Consider the following 15,530-nt stretch of genomic DNA (forward strand, 5'->3'; position numbering starts at 1 on the left):
CCTCCTTCAAAGCATTAAGCACCCAATAGTTCCAGTCTCAAACCAACGACAATTCTTTGCAATAACAAAATTCCAGCCTTCCCTCTAGATCTCATGGAGGACAGATCCATATATAGATGTTTGGAGAGAGGATGAGTCAGCTTGAGATCTGACCAATGTCCTCTCCCTCTGTTAGTTCTTGATTCCACTTGGAGGTTCTTGCTTCCACTTGGAGATTTGGAACCTCTTACTCATCACCAGTCGAATTCACTGAGGCAAGTGTCGTTGAGGAAGATTTTGGAAGCTTCCTGGGTCTTGACACCTCGTGTAATGAACTTGCCACATGTCAACTCTCGCTCAGCGCAGGTAGCCAGTGTTGCCTTTGACATTCAGCGCAGGTAGCCAGTGTCGCCTTTGACATTCAGCGCAGACAGCTAGTGGAGCCACTGAATTGATCCTGAATTGACTTGTTTTTGAGCAGTTTCTGGTGGAGAACTTCTGTGAATTGCTGTGGTTTGTTAGCCTTGTTCCTCTAGGGGTAGTGTTGGGCTTCAGTTTTGATCTCATTTTGCTTTGATAAACTTATCTAGTTATCCATTTATCCCTCATTTTCACTTCATCCATCTCATTTTAATGAATATTTGATGTCTAATCAAGTATTTAGCTTTAATTTATCAATTTCTAAAGTTTTTATTAAAGTTTGATTTTTAGTGCAATTTTGGCAATTTTCAGAAATTCCCGTAATCACTTCATGTTGGATATGGATGCAGGCCACTTAAGCACGAATGGAATGCATGAATAGGAAGCTTGGGAACTAAGACCAAGCCACCTATGCTTGGTTCCAACAGAACGAGTTTTCTTATGCCTTTTTGGAGCTAGTCAATCATGACTAGTCATCCAGAAATCCCATCTAAATAGGGCTGTTTTGGGATTCCCTGATATTAGTCATATTTCTTGGGATGATGGAGTGGGATTCGACTTGGATAGGTGGCCTAAAGTAGATATGATTGTTAGAGTGATTTTAGATCAGTTGGTTTCATGAACTCATTATTTAAGAGCCACATTTTGATGGCTCAACACACTTGACATATGATACTATTATGCTGTAATATTTTTGGTTTGAAAACTTGAGTTGGAGACTTATGTTACTTTCATTTTGCTGATCAATATATGGATGTTTTGCTGATCTAAAGCTTCTGATATCTTCTTCACAAGTGTGCAAGGCAAGGGTGGAGGGCCCCCACTCCAAGCTAAGTACACTTCCAAGTTAGACTAGCTTTATTTCATTGCAAATCTGGTTGATGATAGCTTTAGTTTTTCAAAGTCTTATTTCAGATTGCATCATGGTTATGAATAGTGATTGATTTCATTTGTTAATGGTTTATTCATCATCTAATTGAGTTGGAAAACAAATGTTCAAGTTGGGCATTCTCTCTATGAAATGGTGAATTAGAATTAGTCTCTTTCATTTACATGCAAATGGTTTGTTTTCATTTAGATTTATATCTTGAGATGAATGAGTTATTATGGAAAGCTTTGAGTGTCTCTTAAGTTAAGAGCCTTTTTCATGTATGATTTATGCATCTTGAGTCTTTGATTGTAATCTCTAATTCATTGAAGTAATACTTGAGGTGGAAGTAGATTTCTTGAGTCAAGAACTCTTCCAAAGTTACCTCTTTTAAGCTGATTGAATCAAGAGTTTTAAGATATATTTCCTCTTAGTTTTTAATCATTTATCTTTCAAGAATTGATTATATTAGATCTTCACAAATAGTGGTTTGCCTCCAAGAATAAACAACCCGGATTGATAGTAAATAATTGTGTTAATTTAGGAACATAAATTAGCTCAACATTTTGGCGCCGTTGCCGGGGAGGCAAATATCAACATAGTCAATAGAGAGATAAAATCCAAAATAAACAAAAACATTAGTTACATTTCATTTCTTTAATTATGTTTCTTTATGCCTAGGGTTAGAGATCCTCAAGGTAGATTTATCAAAAACCCCCCACAAGTAGAGATAGGATCATCACATACACCTGTTACTGGTAATCCAATCATTGAAGAGCTGATTGAAAAACAAAGAAGTGGCCAAAGATTAACTTTGATTGAAAGGCACACTTTGTCAGCTTGGGAAGCAAAGCAAAAACTCTCCACTTCCGGAAAACCAAAAGAGAAAGGAAAACAACTTGTCTTTCCACCCATCAATCCTCCTATCTTCCCACAACTTGAATCTCCACTTGAAACTCCACCTGAAATTGAAACAAATCAAACAATGGCAGAAGGACATGGATCAGTTCATCTTAATGATAATGAACAAAGAGCTGAAAATGAAAGACAAGAAAGAGAATGGAGGAGGAAGAGAGAGGAAGACATGAAAAATGAAAATGATAGGAAGCTAGAAAATGATAGAAAAAGACAAGAAGATGGACTTGACCAAGAATCAACATTTGGTTTCCCAATAATAGATACAAGTGCAATACTAGGAGAAGAAGTAAAGATGAAAAACATTCCACCTTCTGTGTTGCCGAACTTCTATGGAATGTCTACAGAAGATCCGGATTCATTCATGTTTGAATTCGATATCTTATGTATAACATATGGCTATACTGATGATGTCCATAAGCTTCGTCTTTTTCCTGCAACATTAAAAGCAGCAGCATTAAAATGGTTTATGGGGTTAGGAGAACAAACAATAGCCTCTTGGGATGATATGCGAACTGTCTTCCTTAAGAAATACCAACCTTATTGTAGATCTAGAGATTCAAAGGAAGATGTGTTTAGAATGACACAGCAAGAAGATGAAAATCTAGAAGAATACTTAGAACGGTTTGCATATAATCTTCAGAAGTCTAAACAACATTCCCTAAATCAAAAACTGTTCGCACAATCTTCCTCAAAGGTATAAGAGATGAATACCTTGACATTTTAAATGTAATGGGTAAAGGAGATATTTCAAATCTTCCATTTGATGAAATTGTCGAGTTATGTCAGAAATATTCTAGAGGAAGATCAAAAACCGGAAGAAGAGAAGTAAGTTCTAAAGCGGCAAAGTCAGCTGCAGGAGGGATAACAAGGGCTGAAATAGGAAGTCTATTGGAAAATTTCAAAACAGATCTTTTGAGTACATTAGGGACACAAGTAGATGTGCTAAAGGCAAACAAGAAAAAGGAAGAACAAGAGCAAGCCTTAGCAATATTTTGTTCAAAATGTAAAAAGAAACATCCTCTGAGAGACTGTCCTTTAGATAGCATTCAAGTGTGTGGTCTTTGTACAGGCAATCATTCAACTGAAAATTGTGTAACATTGAAAGAATTGCAAAATCCTTCAATGGACGAAATGCAAGGAGCAGAAGGTTTCTATTATGTTGCACCAAGAAGACCATGGCCACCTAGAATGCCTCAGCCAAATCAGCAACAAATCCCTCAGCAAAATTATGCTTATCCATCTTATAATCCTTGGGCCCCTCCTATGCCATGGCAAGCTTGGCCTCCACAACAATATCCACAACAACCTGCACAAGGTTGGAGAGGATATGGTTATGGAAACCAACAGCCACAACAGTCTCAACAATATCAACAACCTTACCAGCAACAATACCAACAACCATTTCCATATCCTCCATCCATGCCATTTCCGCAACAAAATTCTGCATATCCATTCCAGCAGCAGAATCCACCACCATTATTCCCACAACAACAACAGTTACAGTTACCTTCAAATCAACCCAGACCAACACAATTGCCAGCCCAACCTGTTGCCAATCCAAATAACAAAGTGGACAAATCTGCATACATTGTAGAAGAAGCAGCATATTTTCCAACTTATTCTATTCTTCCTTTGAATGATGTCCATCTAAGGTCTGGAAAAGTGGTTAAAAAGGATTCTCCTCAAATAGTAGAAGAACCAAATGAACAAGGAGAGTCATTTGAAACATCACAAACAAAGATACAAAATCAGAAAGGAACAAATGATACAACACAAACACCACCTTATCCTGAAAGGTTGGTAGAACAACAAAATCAAAATCAAATAACCCTTCCTGAATTTGATATCTTAGATGAGTTAAGAAATGCATATGTAAAGATTCCTTTGTTAAAAGCCATTAAAGAAATACCTATATATGCAAAAACAATAAAGGAATTATGCATTCGAAAAGAAAGAAAGAAAAAGGATCCCACAACAGTCCAAGTCATTGGTAAATTAGCAAGTCTCATGTCTACTCAACCTATGGTAGAAAAATATATTGACCCTGGTATCCCAATGGTTACCATATCAATAAATAATTTCTCTGTACCAAACACATTAATAGACTTGGGAGCAGCCATCAACGTAATGACAATGGAGACAATGAAAACTTTGCAATTAAACAACATTAGATCAACTTCAACAGTCTTGGAATTAGCAGATAGATCTAAAGTTGTTCCTGAAGGAATGTTAGAAGATATCATAGTCTCATTGGACTCATGGGAATATCCTGTTGACTTCCTGATCCTGCAACCAAAGACAAACTTGGGAGGACATCCTTTAATTTTAGGCAGACCATGGTTAGCCACTGCTGATGCCTTCATAGGATGCAGATCTGGAAGCATGATAATTTCACATGGAGATGAAAAGAAACATATCACTCTTTATTCACCTGCACAATCCACTTCTTTAGAATCAATACTTGAAACCGAAGAAAAGCAACAAACAAAAGCAGTTTTAAGTATAAATCAATTCTTTGATTTTAGAGAAGAAGAAGAGAATGAAGATTTGATGGATCTTTTTATCTCAGAGCCAAGTATTTCAGAGTAGCTTAGAAAAGTTCAATATGAAGCTGCAAATGAACTTTTGAATCAATGTTTTCAGGAAACATGTACTATTCTCACATTGCAAAACTCTTTGGTAGACATCTTTCCCGTAAACACAATCAATAACCCAACCATTAAAACAATTGAGATATATCCTGGAAAACATTTAAATATTGGAACCCAGCTGCAATCACAACAAGAACAAGAGGTAATTGCATTACTACAGAAATACTCAAAAGCATTTGCTTGCCTGGGATTACACTGATATGCAAGGAATTCATCCTAATACATGTATCCATCACATCTACACAGATGATAAATTGAAACCTGTTAGACAACCTCAAAGACGAATGAATCCAATGATAAAAGAAATAGTAAAAGAAGAATTACAAAAACTGTTAAATGTTGGATTCATCTATCCTATTTCGGATAGTCAATGGGTTTCTCCACTGGTAGTTGTACCAAAGAAAAATGGAAAGTGGAGGGTATGTGTAGACTATAGAGAGCTAAATAAAGCTACATTAAAAGATCATTTTCCTCTACCATTCATTGATCAGGTGTTAGACTCTTTAGCTGGAAAGAAATACTTTTCTTTCTTGGATGGGTTTAGCGGATACAATCAGATTAGAATAGCAAAGGAAGACCAAGACAAAACTACATTTACATGCCCATGGGGAACCTATGCATACAATGTTTTGCCATTTGGTTTATGCAATGCACCTGCAACTTTTCAAAGAGCAGTGCTTGCGATATTTGCTGATCTAGTCCATGAATGTGTAGAAGTCTATATGGATGACTTCACAGTGTATGGAAACACATATGATGATTGCTTGAACAATCTTGAGAAAGTCTTGAAGAGATGTATTGAAACAAATCTGTCATTAAGTAATGAAAAATGCTACATAATGTTGACCGAGGGTATAGTGCTGGGACACCATATTTCCGCTTCAGGAATTAAGGTGGATCCAGCTAAAATACAAGTCCTAGTTAACCTGATGCCACCTACAACACAGAAGGAGGTCAGAAGTTTCTTGGGATATGCAGGCTATTATAGACGGTTCATAGAAAACTTTAGCAAAATAGCTCAACCCCTGTTTAAATTATTAGCAAAAGATGTTGAATTTCAATGGACAAATAGCTGTCAGAATGCTTTTCCAATCTTAAAAGATAAGCTGTCAGTGGCACCCATACTTAGAGGACCAAATTGGTCTTTGCCATTTCATATTTCCACTGATGCATCAGATACAGCAATAGGTGCCTCTTTGGGACAGAAAGAAAATTTGTTCAACTATGCAATATACTTTATCAGTAAAAATCTGACACCTGCAGAAACAAATTATACAGTCACTGAAAAGGAAATGTTAGCCGTCATACATGCAGTAAACAAATTCAGACATTACATAACAGGATATCAAGTTTTTGTTCACACAGATCATTCAACAATAAAATATTTAATGAACAAGCCCATCACTAATGGACGAATTACAAGATGGCTCCTGTTATTGCAAGAATTTAACATTACAATCCAAGACCGGCCAGGCAAAGAAAACCAAGTGGCTGACTTTCTTTCCCGTATCCAATCACCAGAAGACCCAAATCCTGTGATAGACAACTTCCCTGATGAACATCTGTTTGCCATAACATTCAAAACACCTTGGTTTGCAGATATTGCTAATTACTTGTCATCTGGAAAATTTCCAACTCAATTTACAAGTAAGCAAAGAAAGAAAATTGTTAGAGAAAGTTCTAGATATAGCTGGGTGAATGGTGATTTGTTTTATACTGGTCCAGATCTAATGATTAGAAAGTGTGTGCGTGAAGATGAAATACTAGATATACTCAAGGCATGTCATGACGAACCATGTGGTGGTCATTTTGCAGACAAACGGACAACATACAAAGTGTTGCAACTGGGCTATTACTGGCCATCTGTCTTCAAGGATTCTAAGGCATATGTCAAACAGTGTGACAGTTGCCAAAGAATAGGAAGACCTATCATGTCAGATGAAATGCCGCTCAAGCCTCAAGTCCTTATTGAGCCATTTGAACAGTGGGCACTTGACTTTGTTGGCCCCATTAATCCACCGTCAAATGGAAAAAGATACATTCTGGTATGCACGGATTATGTAACAAAATGGGCAGAAGCCAAGGCAGTGAGCAGAGCAACTGAAGACACAGTGGTCACATTCCTCTTTGAAGAAATTTTTGTGAGATATGGAGTACCTAGACAAATTGTGACAGATCAAGGAACACAGTTTACATCAAAGTTAGTACGGGATCTGACAGAAAAATACAAGATTAAACACAGAAAGTCTACTCCATATCACCCTCAAGCAAATGGTCAAGTAGAATCCACAAATAAGGTCTTAGAAAACATCATGACTAAGACAGTGCAGCTGAATAGAAAAGATTGGTCTGAGAAGTTAAAAGATGCATTATGGGCTTAGAGAATAACATGGAAAAATACAACTGGGTTTAGTCCATATCAGTTGGTCTATGGAAAAGAACCCTTATTGCCTATTGAGTTCCAGATACAAACATTTAGGCTAGCAGCTGAACTAGGCATAGACTTGACAGAGGCACAACAACAAAGGATCATGGAGCTGAATCAATTGGATGAGCATCGTCAGCAAGCTATAGAGCATACAAGATTGATACAAGAGCAAAGAATGAAGTGGCACGACAGATATATAAAAACCAAGACATTTCAGAAGGGAGACTGGGCCTTATTATTTGACTCCAAGTTCAAGGATTTCAAGGCAAAATTTACCACACATTGGCTTGGGCCATATGAAATCGAGGAAATCTTTGATAATGGAGCAGTGAAGATAAAGACCATTGACCAGGACCCCACTTCATTTGTTGTAAATGGTCATAGGCTGAAAGTTTATCATCAGCCTATTAGTAAAGAGACATTCATGAAACAACTGGTAGAAGAATCAGGACTGGAAGTTATGGCTCAACCATCTTCCAGTTCAGAAAAAGAATAAAAAAATATATATAAAAAAAAAAACAATAAAACATAAAAAAAAAAGAGAAAAAAAAACAAAACAAAAAGAAAAAAAAATTTGTTTGCTGGTGAAAACCAGGCAACTGGCACTAAGCAAACGCGAATTCATAGGGGAAAACCAGGGAAACCTGGACTCTATGAATTCACTATTCTTGTTTTACTATTCTCACATCATTTCAAATGCAGGACCTTTCCACAATTGACTTGAGGACAAGTCAAACATTCAACAAGGGAGAGTCTTGAAGCAAATTTGTTGCAACAGAACCTGAAGGGACTTGAGTTGAAACATTATTCAGAGGGACCTGAAGCAAACTTAGTTGCAGCAGATCAAATCATTCCAGAAGTATTCAAAGGGACCTGAGATAAAATAATATTGCAGTGGGACCTGAAGCAAACTTGTTGCAGCAGCCACAGAATAGAATCGACACAATATTTCCGAAGCATTGCAGAGGGACCTGAAATGAAAAATTATTCAAAGGGACCTGAACAATTCAAGAAGCGGAGCATAGTGAACAAGAAGCAGCAATAAAAAGTCTACTATCCACAACATTTTGGATTCCATTCCACCTGAACAAATAGCATTCAACATTCCACCTGTACAAACAACAGCAAGGGAGTATATTCATAAGCCATTTTGTGCTTGAAATTCAAATTTTTTAGAAACTTCTAGTTTTGATTGAATTGAAGTTAGTATCTGCAAATATTCATTAATATTCATTCCCAGTATATACCCTACATTCCCTATTCATATTCCATTTCATTTCATTCACATAAACTTTCCCTAGATATTTTCTTTAAATGCAAAAAGATCACACTGGGACCACTCTTTTCACCTGCACATGAAGTCAAGCATTAGAATGATTATAATTTTAAACATGACCCCATGGTCATTTTAAAATTATAAAAGCTATGTTATAAGAATATGCGCTAAAGTTATTAAAGCATTGAACATAAACATTATAGGTTATAAGGTGCTAAAGTTATTTCAAAGGAGCATAACCTAATAATGTTTCAAAAGACATAAAGAATGCGCATATATTAAAGGAAATGGGTATAAAAAGCATTGCGCATAAAATATAAAGACATATCTATATACCCTAAGGCGCATATCCAAACAATCAATAGCATATAACATAGTGATACAAGGACCGTGGGCAATGTAATGGTGCAAGTGATATATGTGATGATATAAGTGGAGACCATAAGCATTCCAATACGATAGTAAGGGAGGAATAAGATATAAACAAAGTATGGACATAACTATGATATAACATTGCGCATGCAAAGGTTATATAGTTAGGCCATAAACCTTATGTATACATCGTATGGAATGAAGGAAATGAGTTTACGGCACAATTGCACACGCCATATGATAATGATCACACAGTAGTGCTGCGGCCAGGTAAAATAAACGATAATAATCAAGTGATATCATTATCGTGAAGGGTATGGGAGCGGCCATAATCAACCATACAGCAGCAGTGAATGGAATGGGAAACCATATGCACCACACAGACCAGCACATGATACGGTAGGTGACACGGTGTTATAGCAGTCAGAGGGTATTGGTTGATGGAAACGACGGAGAATAAGTAATTCAAACAGCCATACGGCCATCCTCATTGCTCAGTCGGGAGACTGAGTCAATGAGGACGGCCAGCTACCAATGTCTACCAACAATGAACCGCAGGGTACAAGGAGAAACGGTCATGAAATAACCATCCCTGCGTTGTTCAAACCACCATTTCTTCATTGCCGAGAGCTCAGAGAGTCGGGTTTGATACCAAAACAAAGCAAAAGGCGGAAGGAGTGAGTTGAGAGGAATTTTAAAGGGAAATTCTGAGGCGAAGAAGCTGAGTTTGGCAAGCAAACAAGGTAAGAACTTGAATGCTTTTCGCTCGGCGACTGTAGATAAGAATGAGTCCGCCATTACTCACAAGGTTTCATTGTTTGACACCAGTGCGACTGACCGAGAAAGAAGGGATTCGAAGGTTTGTTTGCATCCCACGCGGCCAGTGACAGCCAGGTAACTCTAAAAATCCGGGATAACTCTCTGTATACAACACATAGGGAAGGATTGATTAAATGTTAATGCATAGACTGTGGCGTGAAAACAATGATAATCGGCCAGCATTAAAAATCACTTATTGCATGCATTACACGATAGAGGAAAATGAGAAATCAAATGCATCCAACGCGGAGAGGTAGTTTGAATGACTGAGCATGAGGGTTGTTATATTTATGAGCACTCATTGTTGAACTATGGTTGCATTTATTTGTTTGCCGAGAGCCAAGTCTTGATATGCATGTAAATGCGTTTTCATTGTGCGCAATTGTCATCGGCTGCCAAACAGAGAACGCCTAAGTCATGAAGTGTTTGTGAATACGTGGTTGCCCAGAACAGAGTGTTGTCATATGCGTTGGGAAAAGCATTAAATCAGATTTTTGAAGTGCTGTTGTATATATGTATGAGCTGTAAACAGAGTGCGCATTGGTATATGCTGTGAAGATTGTCAAATAGAACAGAGGAATGCTGTAAGATGCATGTCAAAACGAGTCAAACGCATTCATGTTTCACTGTGTGCCTATATATTCATATATTTGTGCCATTGAAATGCATGGGATTGTCTGCAAACATGTTGTATTGACTGCAAATCCTAGTTGAAATCGACTTTGCATTATTGTGTGCCTTAAGGCCGAGGGTTTCATTGACTATGTTTCTTTAAAAATTTGTTTGCCATTTGTTTTGAGCTGTAAGAAGATGAGGCCGAGCGCATGTGAACAGCCCTCTAGGCTCAAAACATAGTCTGCAATCTTTATATACCATGATATTTTTGTGAAATGATGAGAGGGTATAGGCCGAGAGCAAGTTGTTTGTATACACAGTCATGTTTTTTAAAAATTTCTTTTGAAAAGCCAGTGCAATTTGCGCATTAAACACAGTCAATATTTGTTGAATTTTTGAGAGGCCGAGAGCAACTTTTGCATTATACAGTCATGTTTTTCCATTGTGAATAAACAAAGAATGTTTTGAGGAACTGTTAAGAGCCCGAGAACAAAAATCTCCATTGTAAATACACAGAGAATGTTTGAGGAGGCCGAGAGCAAAAAAAAAAAATTTCCTTATGTTTTTATTTAAATACACAGTAACACATGTTATTTTGATTGGGAAAACATGGTTAATGCTATGTGTGTATTTACTTTTCAAAAACATACAGAGGGCAGTGTATTGATAATGGATATTCAGGTGTGGTGTGCCTTGAAACAGGGGTTTGAAACAGGTTTTTACAGAGGAAAGACAGCAGAGATTTAAAGTTGAGTCAGAGAGGGCAGGTAAGCCTCATTGCTTCTACAATTTCATTTAAAAACAATCCGCATTATCCTTGTTAAAATGAAGTTAGTAACAACAGAAGATTATATTTATTGGTTCACAGAAATCATGACAAACCGGGTAGAACCAAAATTTCAAATAGAGAGTTGGGGCAAAGAAACTGTAGAAAAGTTGTATCAGGCAGGCATGATAGGATTTCTACACAAGTTTAATGGTCATTCAGAACAGATAACCAAGGAGTTTATCAATAATTTCAGTCAAGACAAAACTCAAGTAGGTGAACTCAGTATTCCCGTAACTCAGGAGTTTTTATCCAAAGCCTTAGACTTGCCTATGATAGGAGAAAACTATCATAAGGGTTCGCATTTCAAGGAGAAAGCATGGACTTTCTTCCTTGAAAAGAACAGGAAAGGCACCTTTGATAGAACTAAGGGGATACCCCGGGAATGGTTCAATGAACCATGGGGAGAACTAGTTATGGTTATTCAGAAATTTTTGACTTGTGACCGACAGTATAGCATTGCTCATCTATACCATGTTAGATTGCTGCAACACATAAAAGGAGATGGTAGAATAAACTTGCCATATTTTCTATATAAAAGTCTTGTCAAAATGGTTGAAACAGTGAAACAGGAGCAAAAGCCAAAGGCAACACAGGTATATCATCAGGGGTTAATTAAAATCTTGGTAGAATATCAGGTGAAATCAAAGGGGTTAGAATGGAAGGAATTCATGCATAAAAACCATTTTACTGAACAGTTTGTTGATATACAAGACAAAATAGAGCAAGACAACAGAAGCATGATGAATTCTCCCCTATATCCTAGAACCAGAGCTAGACATATGGCCATGCATGAGATTGATACATCTGTTATGTCTGTTCCTAGGACTAAGCATTCTATTGATTTTGAAAAGGAGGTAGAAGCATACTCTCCTAGGAAACCAGAAGAACAGGAAATAGCACAAGAACCCCTTGAGAGAGATTCCATATTTGATAATGATGCAGGAGAATCATTGATGAAAACCACCCAGGATTTTGAAAAGGAACTGAATTTGGCCAAAATCCAAGACTTAGCAGATCAGCTTGAAATAAGTAAAATTGTTGAGAGGCAATTAAAATCAGAAAATAAGGCACAGAAAAAGGATAATGCAAAGCTAATGAAAACAAATGAACAATTACAGGAAGAGATAAGCAGGTTGAAAAAGAGAAATGATTTACTTTCCAAACAAGCATTCCAATGGTTAAAAGATAAAAACATGTGGAAAGCTAAGTATGAAAAGCAGAAGGTTAAAGCAGCAATGTTAAAGGCCAAACAGGAATCAGAACTTGATTGTGTGAACAGGGAAACAGATACAGGTACAACATCTACTTCAGAGGGCAGAAGGTCCAAGAGGAGCAAGCAAGCATGGGGACATGCTTGATCATAAGCATGGGAGAGATGTTGGGCTTCAGTTTTGATCTCATTTTGCTTTGATAAACTTATCTAGTTATCCATTTATCCCTCATTTTCACTTCATCCATCTCATTTTAATGAATATTTGATGTCTAATCAGGTATTTAGCTTTAATTTATCAATTTCTAAAGTTTTTATTAAAGTTTGATTTTTAGTGCAATTTTGGCAATTTTCAGAAATTCCCGTAATCACTTCATGTTGGATATGGATGCAGGCCACTTAAGCACGAATGGGATGCATGAATAGGAAGCTTGGGAACTAGGACCAAGCCACCTATGCTTGGTTCCAACAGAACGAGTTTTCTTATGCCTTTTTGGAGCTAGTCAATCATGACTAGTCATCCAGAAATCCCATCTAAATAGGGCTGTTTTGGGATTCCCTGATATTAGTCATATTTCTTGGGATGATGGAGTGGGATTCGACTTGGATAGGTGGCCTAAAGTAGATATGATTGTTAGAGTGATTTTAGATCAGTTGGTTTCATGAACTCATTATTTAAGAGCCACATTTTGATGGCTCAACACACTTGACATATGATACTATTATGCTGTAATATTTTTGGTTTGAAAACTTGAGTTGGAGACTTATGTTACTTTCATTTTGCTGATCAATATATGGATGTTTTGCTGATCTAAAGCTTCTGATATCTTCTTCACAAGTGTGCAAGGCAAGGGTGGAGGGCCCCCACTCCAAGCTAAGTACACTTCCAAGTTAGACTAGCTTTATTTCATTGCAAATCTGGTTGATGATAGCTTTAGTTTTTCAAAGTCTTATTTCAGATTGCATCATGGTTATGAATAGTGATTGATTTCATTTTTTAATGGTTTATTCATCATCTAATTGAGTTGGAAAACAAATGTTCAAGTTGGGCATTCTCTCTATGAAATGGTGAATTAGAATTAGTCTCTTTCATTTACATGCAAATGGTTTGTTTTCATTTAGATTTATATCTTGAGATGAATGAGTTATTATGGAAAGCTTTAAGTGTCTCTTAAGTTAAGAGCCTTTTTCATGTATGATTTATGCATCTTGAGTCTTTGATTGTAATCTCTAATTCATTGAAGTAATACTTGAGGTGGAAGTAGATTTCTTGAGTCAAGAACTCTTCCAAAGTTACCTCTTTTAAGCTGATTGAATCAAGAGTTTTAAGATATATTTCCTCTTAGTTTTTAATCATTTATCTTTCAAGAATTGATTATATTAGATCTTCACAAATAGTGGTTTGCCTCCAAGAATAAACAACCCGGATTGATAGTAAATAATTGTGTTAATTTAGGAACATAAATTAGCTCAACAGGTAGGAACAACATGTTTAGGGACTTTGGATCCCTTAGATTATGGACATTTCATGCTCAATGCTGTAAGGCACAAAAATGTCTATAACAGTTGCCCCCTAAAGTATGAGGTCGTTTATCGGGTGAAATGCTTTATCAGGGGGATCCGAAGTTCATCCAATGCTGGGAGGAGACCTGTAATAAGATACAATACAATACATTATTTTTCATATTGCTTTCATGATCTAGCTGAGGCGGGCATTCCCATGCTCAGCTTTATAAATTCATTTTTCTGTACATAGAACAGACAATCGTCTGATGGTAGACTGATAATTTTGATGAAATTATCATCCTTTGAGTAGGATGATTATCTGCTGCAATGATGTACATGTTAATGTTTTTATCTTTTCTGAATATATATCGCAGCCCGGATGGATGAAACTAGATCCGGGGTCTTCAAACTCATTTGATCTTCACTCTAAGTACAAGTCGATCCATGTGAGAAATGTTCTGAAGTCGAACATGGAAAGACATCGCTTGATTACCGGTTGATGAGGTAAACCATTAACAAGCGCGAGAGGAATCACCGATAATGATAATGACCCTCAAGGTACTGCAGTACAATTCACGTGGTGTGAATAAAGGACTTGGCGTCGAACACCACGCAAAATCTTTCGGTCGAAGGTCATTGATGTATACCTGTCGCCGGAAGTGAGAAACTTGCCATTGAGGCATGCAAGCTTCAAAGTACTGAAGGGGTTGTTCCTAGATCAACTTCTTGGATAATGAGCTAATGTCGACAAGAAGCGATCCATCAAAGGAGGGCCTTAATGAATCCCACATCAGTGACACGGAACGGAGCTAATGATTTTGATGGAGGTGAAAATGATCTGTGACATATGATTCAGGGTGGCGGTCATGAAAGGATGAAGGATAATGTACGGCAGTGGATGGGACATGGTTGACTTTTTCTTAACGACTTCTCTTGAACATATGGCGACACTGATGCGATGGATTGGTAGCATTACCCCAAATATGGATGGTATGGCGAGACCGTGGATGTGACCGGTGAATGAAACAACCCAACCCGATTGTGGTACGGAGGAAAAGTGTCATGTTCAAGAGCGACTTGCTACCATCAAAGTTTTCTTGAGTTTCTCCCAATTTTTCCCCATTCATTACTGACCAGTACCTCTTTATTTTTGTCAAGCTTGAGGAGGATAACATATGCTTATTCTATAACCTGCCCTTCGGGCAAGCCCATCGCTATGTTTTAACGAGCCTAGCGATAGTGAAACTCGTTCTTGTCTAAAGACAAGTTTGTCGCTATTAATGATTTTAACGAGTCTAACGACAAGGATAAATCGGTCCTTTTCATTTTTAGAGAGTCTGAAAAGGTACATAAAGTTAACTCCAAAAGTCCTTTTTCGTCATCTAATCCCTTAGGTCCGAAAAAGTATAAAACAATACAGAAGGGATGAGTTTTCGATAGTTTTAACGAGCCGAATAAAACAAGCGCTCGATCGTTTTGTGCAATAATCCCTCAGGTCCAAAAAGATTAAAATCTAGAGGAGGGATAGCACTTCATGTCCCTTTAACAAGCTGGAAGGTCAAGGACTCGGCAATCTTTTCATATTTTACGAGTCAGATGAAAAGAGCTTAAAGAAGACTCGTCTTTTGAGGAACGAGTG

This window comes from Pinus tabuliformis, chromosome 7, assembly GCF_031772625.1.
Source record: "Pinus tabuliformis cultivar Carrire ecotype Pingquan chromosome 7, CPIR1, whole genome shotgun sequence".
NCBI lineage: Eukaryota > Viridiplantae > Streptophyta > Pinopsida > Pinales > Pinaceae > Pinus > Pinus tabuliformis.